The sequence below is a fragment of the Delphinapterus leucas genome, chromosome 10, assembly GCF_059928025.1.
Source record: "Delphinapterus leucas isolate spDelLeu-1000000601 "Yukka" chromosome 10, BTC_Dleu_Yukka2, whole genome shotgun sequence".
NCBI lineage: Eukaryota > Metazoa > Chordata > Mammalia > Artiodactyla > Monodontidae > Delphinapterus > Delphinapterus leucas.
Window position 1 is genome coordinate 79472449 of NC_143138.1, and position 10738 is coordinate 79483186.

Genomic DNA, 10738 nt, shown 5'->3' on the forward strand with positions numbered 1-10738 from the left:
CGTTTACTTAATTACTGCTTCTGTGCACTCCAGATTCACATCCTAGGTGACCAGAAGGACTTCGTGCAGCTTCAAAGGAAGATGAGCAGGACAGAAATTCATTCATTTAATAAATTAAATATTAAATGGAGCACCATCATCTCTGCACGGCACTGAAGTTGACATTTGCTGAAAAATTATCTCCTTTACTTCAAAGGGGACTTCAGATATCTTTCAAGTTCATTTTCACTGATCCATAAGGCAGTTAAGACAATAAGGGCACTTCCTGCCGTCTATGCACTAGAAGGATTTTTTTTTTTTGGATTGCTAAGAGTAGTCAATATCTATTTGGAAGTAAAGTATGTGAAAAGGAAGTGTGTGAAAAGGAAGGAGAAAGGGAAACTGATTGGATGACTGAGGAATGCATTCTGGAAAGAGCAAAGATATCCTTAAGACAGAGTGGGAGAGAGACGATGTTAGTACCCAAGTTAGAATGGAGAGGTGGGGCTGAGGGGGGTTGTTAGAAATAATACAACTGATGTGCTTGGTCCAGAGGAGCTAAATCAGATGCCCCAGGGATCAGCCCCCAGGAATGTGCATCCTCTCCGGGTCACCAGGTGGTTCTTCTGCAAACTAAAGTCTCAGGGCCATGACGCGAGACCCTAGGGCCCAGAGAACCATTCTGCAGCCGGACTCTGAGGAAGAGGCAGCAGAGCTCTGAACTTGGCAAACACAGGCAGTCCTATCAATATTCGAACGCTGAAATGAACACCTAAGCCCTATTTAGAGTCCGATGAAGTCATCTCGAGGCAGCTGCTCTGAAAGACAGGCCCCACTGTTTACAAACCTCTTGGAATATAAACTAATGCTACAGCCTAAAGAATTTACATGCCTGCAGAAATGGCAGAGACAAAGGTAAAAAAATTCCTTAATGAAGTAACGACCTACAGGCTAAAAGTCTCAAGCTCCTAAAATCTTCTCTTTCTTTCTTTCTTTCTTGGCGAATTTTACTTGTTCCAGCAACAGTAAACAAACGAATTAAAACGAACACACCAACCGCTTGCCTCAAAATGCAACAGCTGAGAGGCAGTATTTTATAGCAGCACTGTGCAACAGAAATAAATTCCAGTCACATATGTGATTTAAAATTTTCTACTAGCCACATGAAAAAATAAAAACAAGAGAAATTAATTTTAACAATATATTTTATTTAAGCTAGCAGATCCAGAATATCATTGTCATGGGTAATCAATATAAAAATTACTAATGGGATAGTTTACTTCTGTTAATCACACTGAGTCTTCAAATTCCCACATGACTTTGCACTGAGAGCACATCTCAATTAATATGAATCACATTTCAAGTGGTCAGTAACCATATGTGGTGAGCACTTAACCATACTGGTCAACACGGGTCTATGGAATGGGGATGGTAAAATTTCAAGTCAAGATCTAACTTTCCACAGGACTTCCCTGGCGGTCCAGTGGTTGGACTCCGCACTCCGAATGCAGGGGGCCCGGGTTCGATCCCTGGTCGGGGAACTAGATCCCGTATGCATGCTGCAATTAAGAGTCTGAATGCCGCAACTAACAAGTCCACATGCTGCAACTAAAAAAGGATCCTGCATGCTACAATGAAGATCCTGCCTGCCGCAGCTAAGACCCGTTGCAGCCAAAATAGATAAATAAATAAATAAGTAAAAATAAATCAACTAGTATTCACACAGATATTTTCTATATTACATTTTTTTAAAAGGCTATAAAAATCATGTCCATCGTAAGTGGAAAGACACTAGACTAACACCCATCTCCCTCTTTCCACGGATTAACAGAATCAAAGTCTTCCACACACTTTCCTCATATCTTATATTTCAGGTTCCACTTGAATTTGATGCATTATCTCCTGGGCAGAAGTCAAGTCGTCTTGGAAATGGAAATGGAAACGGAAAACTTCAAGTCACTGAACAGGTAAAACAGAATCAAGCCTCATGGAACAGGGTGAAAAATGTTCTGTCCCTCAAACACAGAAGATCAGAAGAGAATCAGAGCCTGACATGCTGGGGCTAGAATCCTGCCTTAGCCTTTTGTGGCTAAGTGATGATTTCAGGCAAGTCACTTAATTTCTCAGTGCCTCAGTTTCCTCACTTCTAGAATCAGAACAAACACCGTACCTACTTCAGGCCAATTTCATGAGTTACTGCTTGAAAACATTTCCAGTGATGCATGGGGGTTCACGGGCATGACATCCACATGTCATGAGGCACAGGGTAAGTACTTAATACAGGGTAAATGACATTATCAACATTTTATTAAAAGCGCTCCTGGAGAACTTATTACCAGGGCCGGGACCGAGTGAGGCACTCCCTTCGATGCAAAATTTAAGAGGGTACCACAAAACTCGGCGATGCAGAAAAATTCTGTTTCAGTGCAATGTTTGTAAGAATCACATTTAACGCAAAACAGTGAATAAGGAACAAAGCACCTACATTTTATTGGGTTGGCCAAAAAGTTCGTTCGGGTTTTCCTGACTAAAATAAAAACAAGGTCAGTGGCACTGATTTTTCCCCCCTTTTGTCTCAGGCTCCAGCATGGCTCTGCACAGCACTGTTAATGTCCAGTCTTTATTGATAATTGAATTTATCCCAAATTTTGATATTTTGTTCACGGGCCAGGAGGGTGGAGGGAGATCCCCAACGCTGGGTCCTTGAACTCAGGGGGCGAGCCCTTGGTCACCTAGTGCCTCATGTCATGGGGCATGACAAGGAGAACAGAGTCCCAGGACAAGAGTCTACAGAACTGAATCTAGGGTCCAGCCGCCTGGAAACAATCAATGTTGTATATTTCACATGATAAGGACCTTCCTGAAGGTGCATGCATCCATCAACCTCCAAAAAGAATGAGAGGCACCAGGCAAAGGCTTGAGGGAGCACTCAAGCCTACCTTGTCATGAGGAATTTTATTTTTGCCCCCTCTTCCCTGGAGGCCTCTTTACACAATAGGCCTGTCTGAAGAGACCTGCCTTCCCTTCCCTTTCCCTTTTTAACAACAGCAGAGATCAGATGCGGCAGAACCTGAATCGCCTCCAGACAGAGACGACTTAAATGGCAAATAAATACAGTATGTGGGAGTAATCAAAGTCAGCAAGATGCAAGCCCCATTTCGAGCCCAGATTATTTTAAAGCATGAGCAGAACTGTCAATGAACTGTACAAGAAAGATGGGTGCAAAAAGCAAAGACAAAACCCCACCACCAGCCTGGCATCGTGACGATGCAAAGGTATTTTACGTTCATTCTCACCGGAGCTGAATCTTTGACCCACAGGGAGGCCTTGCCTCCACGGCCCTCGACTTGGTCTTAAGTTTCAGCAACGTAACTTTGCTCCACTCATGCTTCAGAGACTGAATGTCAACAGAAAGCTGCTAAATACATACATAAATGTATTCTTTCCACAGATCTGGGCCTTTTACAGTTCATTTCAGAAGGCTCAACTGCATTTTCCCTTTCAGCGCTGGGAAGATGTCTTTTTCCTACTGGCTCTACATCTGATACTTCAAAGGAAAATAAAGGCAAATCCACACAACATCCAAGGATGTGTTTCAGCAATATGGTTGCCTCACTCTGTCTGCCGTCTAATTTGGTCCGGGCTCTTTTGGCCTATGGAATTCTGGGAGGCGTGACGTTTTCTCCGTTGACTATACAAACTGTCCTTGGTCTAATTACTGCTCGCTACTTGTTTCCCATGTAGGCTTAAGTGTCACCAGGAGCCCTACATCCAAAGAACAAAACCACAGTTTGTGAGGACTCCAGCTCAGAATCCAGCTCTTAATCCAAGTAAGGTGACCAGCTTCCATCTGCGGCCTTTCAATGAAGGCAGTACAAGCTCATCAGGATCCTATCATCTCAATCATCTTTTAAAAACGCTCTTTTCAACTTCCCAAGCATGAAGAAAAACAATTGATTTCAATAGTTTAGATTATTTAACTCTTAGGCAATGCAAGAAAACCGAAATTCCCTCTTGTACGGGGCCACTATTAAAGAATGACATATTAACACTTTTCTGTATGAAATGCCCTTCATATCAGTTTAGTGTCCAGAATGAAATGCTTTAATTTTCATTTAAATATTCACAATAACATATCATTGTAACATAGTACAAGAGACACACACATTCCAAGCTATAGAGGAAAAACTTTGGCAGAGAGAAGTGAAATTTTACCCCGAATTATGAAGAGTCCGGAGTGCAACTAAATAGGGCACCTAGATCGTTTTCCTTCTAGGCATACATTCTACACTTTCATCCATGCTTCTCGGAAGGGGCTTCATATATATGTTTTGAGAAGTTAATAGAGGGGAGGGGAAGGAGAAGAGTGGATCTATGGCCAAGTAGGTTTAGCAAAATGTACTAGACCCCCCTCTAGAAACTATGTGACACATGTTACTATATTAAAAGTTCTAAGTCTTGCAATAAAAAAGTAAAACAAATTGATAAATTCTGACCTCTCTGACATAGTGTAATTCGAGACTGTCCGAGTAGTGGAAGCCTTTCCACTTTCACATTTATGCCATCTCTGTCACATCCCAATTGGAATTTTCCCACGGAGGTGATCTCAAACAGGCTCCTACAGATGCGTCGTGTAAAAAAGAAAACCATCTATATAGCAAGCCCCCTTTCCCAATGGAACAATTACTTCTTCTAACTTTTGAGTCTCTAAGCCTCAGTTTCCTCAACAGGAAAATGAGGATAATAAATTTCATTCTCCTCAGGATGCTATGAGGATTAGAGGGGATCATCCAACCAAAACACTTGGCCTGTTAAATGGCAGACAGTTGGCCCTCAGTAAAAATTAGCTGCTGGTCACAGGGAACTCTACTCAATATTCTGTAATGGCCTTTATGGGAAAAGAATCTAAAAAAGAGTGGATATGTGTATATGTATAACTGATTCGTTTTTCTGTACACCTGAAACTAACACAACATTGTAAATTAACTACTGTCCAATAAAAAATTTTTTTTTAATTATCTGCTGTGGCTGCTACTATTACTGCCAAGATATTCTGAACTCTCACCCAGCTTCATCATAACAACAAAAGCATGTGCCTGGCTGGATGTACACTGTGCTTTGAGCTGTCCCCAGAGATCCAGCCAGGCATAGGACTGGCCCCCGTCTCTCTGTCTACCTTCCCTTCCCTATCAGTCTATCCTCCCTTCTCCACCCTGAGTTGCATCTCCTTTCCTATCCAACACCATTTCCTGTGTACAAACCCCCCAGTGACCCCTATTTCCCTCTGGTCCTCCAAAGCCTTCTGTAGGGACTTTGAAAAAGAGAGCTCAAGACACGGCTTAGAACCACATGAGAACAGGAGGCAAGGATCCAGAATGAGCCTCTCCCAGTTTCAAAAGAGGAACAAATTGAGGGATATTATATTTCAAAGGCAGCACTCTCCATTCTGCTCACCAACACTTCCCTTTTTACTGAGGCTTTGATTTGTGACTAAATAATTATCTGTTTAAAAACTCTTCCTGGGCAGAGTTTCAACCCTACAAGACAATAAAGATCTGATTTGACTAAAATTACCAAGTCTTACAGGCACAAATTTCTCTTCCTCCGTAAGGCAGTTGAAAATTAGGTGTTTTCACCTAAAGCCATGAACAAAGATGACTGAATGACTTACAACTCAACAAGTGTTTGCTAAACAGTCCATTTTGCTGTTCTGTTGTCTCAGACACATTTTTCTTTCAAATGCTAATACCTCTTTAGGGGTTATGATTGGGATAAATACCCCTTTTCATGTTCTTATTTGGGTTGTTGATGATTATCAAATGGATTCAAAGGCATCCATTTCCACCATGTTGTACTCAAAAGCCATCTTAAAATAAACCAGTGAACAGAAATCAAACACATTTATACATGTATAGCATCCTTTGTGCAAACACAGAGCACTGTGCAAAAACATTCTTACCAAGTTGGAGGTAACAAGAACAGATATCAAAGCAATAATAATATTAGACACACAAAAGCCAGCAGACATCTGAGGCTGCCAGGTTCTCAAGACCAAAAAGTAAATTTGCCAAAGGAAAATCTCAAAAGGTAGCAATTCGTAAAACGAGGATGTCCATCAACTTCAGTAAGCTCTGTGCACGGATGTCCATGACCACAGAAGGCTACTATGTCAGACAAATGTTAGAGGTTGGTCTTGAAACCACAGAAACAAAAATACTAAGCATCAGGGCTGGGAGGAGATTCCCAGAGAGCCAGCCCAATGTAAGTGATCTGGTTCAAAGGAGAGTGGAACCACCTTTAAAAGGATACCACATGAGCTTGTAGTTGTATAAAAGGAGAAAGAGCATAACTGGTACTTGATGGAGGGAAAAAAAACACTTTATGTTTTGGCTTCAAAACTTATTACATCCGGGCTTCCCTGGTGGCGCAGTGGTTGGCAGTCCGCCTGCCGATGCAGGGGACACAGGTTCGTGCCCCGGTCCGGGAAGATCCCACATGCCGAGGAGCGGCTGGGCCCATGAGCCATGGCCGCTGAGCCTGCGCGTCCGGAGTCTGTGTTCCGCAACGGGAGGGGCCACAACAGTGAGAGGCCCGCGTACCGCAAAAAAAAAAAACCCCAAAAAAACCCAACTTATTACATCCTTATTAAATGTGTTTATAAGGTTTGCCTTGGGGTAAATGGATATACTTCTTCTAAAAGCAGTTAGGTCCAACCTGTGTGCCACTAACAGTGCTTAATGAGGACACATAACTAACCTGGAGAAAAACGGCAAGGTACATGGCGGGAGGGGAGACTTGGCACGAGGCTTAGACTTTGGTGACCTGGGCAGTCTTCTCCTGCCTGGAAAAGGAGGGTCACAAGGAATGACACATAAGGCTGCCTCTGGGTAGTAAGCACGAACCACCATACCTATTGTTAAAATATTGAAATACTTGGCAAATAGCCACTTCTCCAGCAACTTCCCTGAGGCAGCCCAACCAACAACAAAGGGTTAATTCACAGCACCAGAGCGTGGGGGGTGGGGTGGGGGGGGGGAGTGGACCCAAAGGCCCATTTCCTATGCTATGGCCAGCACTGGTTGTGAAGTCTGGCTATCTGTGCCATAGCATTTGTTAAATATTGTGAATATCTCTTCTGTTTACATGACATTTCTCTACTTTATTCTAAGTATGACAAGAAGTTAAACCCATCAATCATCTGGGTCCTAAAGGGGTAAATACTGGTTTACAAGATCCCAGGTAAATGAGATAAAGTTCTACTCCTTCTAGAGCAAGATGGAAGGGGAAGTCCCTGCCCAGGCTTCTGCTGCTTTGAAGCCAGAGGTGTTTCTACACCCTGGTAGGTCTACAAACGTTAGCTTTTAAAGGGCAAGAATTGCATCTTATTCCTCACTGTGCTTCTAGCCCAGTCCCTGGCCCAGTGGAACTGCTGGGTCTAAGCTACAGGAAATAGTTCAGGGGTGCTACCCGTAAGGCTTAAAGAAAGGCAAGGATTACGCTGAGTCCTAAGCTAAATGTTCATTGATTATTTTTATCAAGAAGGCTTTTCTACTTTAAATTTGACTCTGCAATGTGCTTACAAAACACTGTTAATGTTTCTGTTTGGCTAATCACATCGTGGTTCTCCAGCAAGGACATGATCGCTGTAACTCTCCACTACCACCCTCCCACCAGGACATCCAGCAATGGGTGGGGGCATTTCTGGCACTATGTGCATTTAGTAGGTGAAGGACAAGGATGCTGTGTGTGTAATTCAGTCCTATATCATGAAGAATCGACCCAACCCAAGATGCCTAGAGCTCCCAAGTGGAGAAACACAGATTCACTAGTGAACCTTATTTTTCTAGAAAGGGGCTATTTGAAGTGACACTGTCCCCAATTCCCTCACCCTGTTACCTGTATCTGTACATCTCCGCCATGTGATCACCGTCCTGGTGTTGCCAGTCTCTAAATTATAGTCCTCACGGACAAGCATGGGTAAGTCACCTCCAAATCATTTGTCCTGCAAACCCCTGCCTGTAAAGACGGCGCCCAGGAGTGATCATCAAAATATTGAGTCACCAGTACGAGCCAATCGAACTAGAGGTGGGCGTGAATTAAGGGGCTAGGCCCTTCTTTTGAGTGCTGGGTATCAGCTCAGTGGATGGTCACCATTTGGTGAAAGGCAAGATGTGAAGTGTGGAGCTACTTGACAGTCGTAGGTGAGGGCTCAGGGAAATAACACTCTCGAAGGCGATTTCTATAAGGCTTTCACATGGTACATGATGGCAACCACGGGAAGACCCCTCAGATAAAGAGTGAGGCTGCTGGGCCATACAGTAATGCTGCATCACTTAGAACTTTTGGGTCTAACCTGGTTTATCATTAGGGTCTGAGGGAGGGTGAAAAGAGTCCTTTGTACTTCAATGGCAGAAGGAATAAAAACTGAATGATGGTAGTCACCAGCATTTACTGAGAACCCATAGCATATTATTACCTTAAGTGACCTTTTCATGAACCTTCTGAAGTAGGAATTATCTTCCCATTTTACGGATGAGAAAATCAAGACCCACAGAAAGACAAACACCATATGATATCAATTATATGTGGAATCTAAAATACGTCACAAATGAACTTATCCATGAAACAGACACCGACTCACAGACATAGAGAACAGACTGGTGGTTGCCAAGGCGGAGGGGGAGTGGGGGAGGGATGGATTGGGAGTTTGAGATTAGCAGATGCAAACTATTATATACAGAATGGATAAACAACAAGATCCTACTGTATAGCACAGGGAAGTATAGTCAATATCTTGTGATAAACCATAATGGACTAGAGTAAGAAAAAGAATGTGTATATATATATGTATAACTGAATCACTTTACTGTACAGCAGAAATTAACACATTATAAATCAACTATACTTCGATAAAATAAATTAAAAAAAAAAGAAAATCAAGACCCAGAAAGCAACACACCTTTCCTAAAACCACACTATAAATAAGCAGCAGCATCTGAAATTAGAAGCCAGATGTGTTCAGATCTACAGTTTATGATCTTTTTTTTTTTTTTGGCGGTACGCGGGCCTCTCACTGTTGTGGCCTCTCCCGTTGCGGAGCACAGGCTCCGGACGCGCAGGCTCAGCGGCCACGGCTCACGGGCCCAGCCGCTCAGCTGCATGTGGGATCTTCCCGGACCGGGGCACGAACCCGTGTCCCCTGCATCGGCAGGCGGACTCTCAACCACTGCGCCACCAGGGAAACCCTATGACCTTTTATGAATAGTGAAAAGACATGGAAGAAACAAAGGTAGAACCAGGAAGAGAAAGCAGGCGAAGGAGCTGAGGATGTCCTCTGCAACACAATTTATATCTTCCAAACATAGGAGTAAAATGTTAACAGGCCCAAGAAATAAAGTAAGGCTTTCTCCTCTATATTCATTCCCAACTAAATTCCGACCTTTTTCTGTGCAAAGCCCAAAGGAAGGGACACTTTCCTCGCCAACCTCTTCCTGAACCACACACCCAGACAGATCTGTACCTTCTCAGAATTCCTTAAAGACCCAAAGTCTCTGTCACATAAACGATCACTGTCAACATCTCACCCATCCTTCAAAAGCCACCTTCTCCTTAGAGCCCCTCCTTAGATCTTCTCTGCTCTGCCCATGCTGTGCCTTTGTACGGCCCTCAGCCTTTCCCAGCGGCAGCCGTACTCGGGTTAGTTAGCTGTGTCCTTGCCTTGAGTTCCACGGGGACTGCGACTTTCTCATAAACTCTCCATTCAAGTATTTTCATACAGATTCTCTTTCGGAGACTTATGTCTGCATGTATAACTTACACTATTAAAGTCTAAATTTCAGCACCAGCATTACCATCACTCACATACTACTAGCGGTGGACAGTATGCCAGGCGGCAATGCTAAATCCTTTAGGTCTAATCAAATAATTCTCATCCCGAAGCAGGTTTTTGTTTTTTAATTGCCCCCTACACATGTGAAAACTGAAGCCTCCCTCAAAAGATAACATAACTTATCCAGTATCATACATGCCTTCTCTTTTTGCAGTCTCTGAAGTACAGACGTCCATCAAGGAAAAACTTCAGCACCTTGTAAATACTTAATGGTACACCATTCATTCAATCATATCATTTATTCATTCACTCCTGGGGTCCTACTACATGCCAGACAGTTCATAAACAAAAAGAATAGGGCCCACTTGCTGCCCTCAGAAGAATCATAGGCTAGAGGGAGAACCCCTTTTCCCTCCCAAACAGGCCCCCAGGATATAATGAGGGAAGTGCAATCATGGTGGAATGCCTGGGTTCCTCCACTGCTCAGGGAAGACGCATCAGAGGCAGGCGGATCCTGCTGGTCTTGAGTGTCCGCCCCTGCCAGAGTCCCCGGCAATGGAGCCCCAGGAGCATCACCCCCACCAGCCACCATGACCTCTGAGGTCTCACACAGTGGTGGCCTGAGGACTGGGGTCTCACTATTCTGAGCACGTATCAGCAGAACGTGGCAAGGAAGCAAAGTCCCCTTCCCTCCCCCTTCCTCATTTGTGCAGATGGTTCTTCGCGGCCCTCACGAGCAGCTTCAAATGAGTACGCACGTCTTATTTCCCAACAGACGTTAAGTAACGACATCCTGCCATGAGCTGAAAATCTGGTGGGCACTCCTGAGGACGTGTCAGCTTGCAGCGACGTTCTCTTTCTAACATCCAGTCTATCTGGAACATAAAAATTTAAAAAGACAAAAACCCCCACATTTTCCTCACGGAAAAA

The 10738-nt window shown here is 43.6% G+C and overlaps 1 non-coding gene across 1 annotated transcript; it reads left to right on the forward strand.

The window, feature by feature from the left end:
* The first annotated feature begins 1448 nt into the window (after positions 1-1448).
* TRNAR-CCG (transfer RNA arginine (anticodon CCG)) lies at positions 1449-1520 on the forward strand. Its single transcript has one exon. It is a non-coding gene; the product is annotated as a tRNA-Arg (tRNA).
* The last annotated feature ends 9218 nt before the right edge of the window (positions 1521-10738 follow it).